The sequence below is a fragment of the Penaeus monodon genome, chromosome 22 (genome assembly GCF_015228065.2).
Source record: "Penaeus monodon isolate SGIC_2016 chromosome 22, NSTDA_Pmon_1, whole genome shotgun sequence".
NCBI lineage: Eukaryota > Metazoa > Arthropoda > Malacostraca > Decapoda > Penaeidae > Penaeus > Penaeus monodon.
This window is the reverse complement of record NC_051407.1, coordinates 8,062,848-8,063,109: the sequence shown is the minus strand read 5'-3', so window position 1 is coordinate 8,063,109 and position 262 is coordinate 8,062,848.

The window sequence follows — 262 nt, the reverse complement described above, 5'->3', positions numbered from 1 at the left end:
GTAAAACATGTTGTAGCATGATTCTGTGACTTTTCCTCTATAGTAAAAGTATACTTTGAAATGCTGCGTAATGCAGAATTGAACTTAAATCAATACACATTGTTGAGGAACAGTATATAAGGCCTCTAAATTCTCGAAATACTCCAGTCTTTCGCAATGAAGTACCTGGTAAGTTTATCTCTCATATAGGAAAGATTCTTTCAAGTCCTGTCTCTTGTATGCTGTATACTTTTATTCATATTGATATTGCTGTTGATAACGT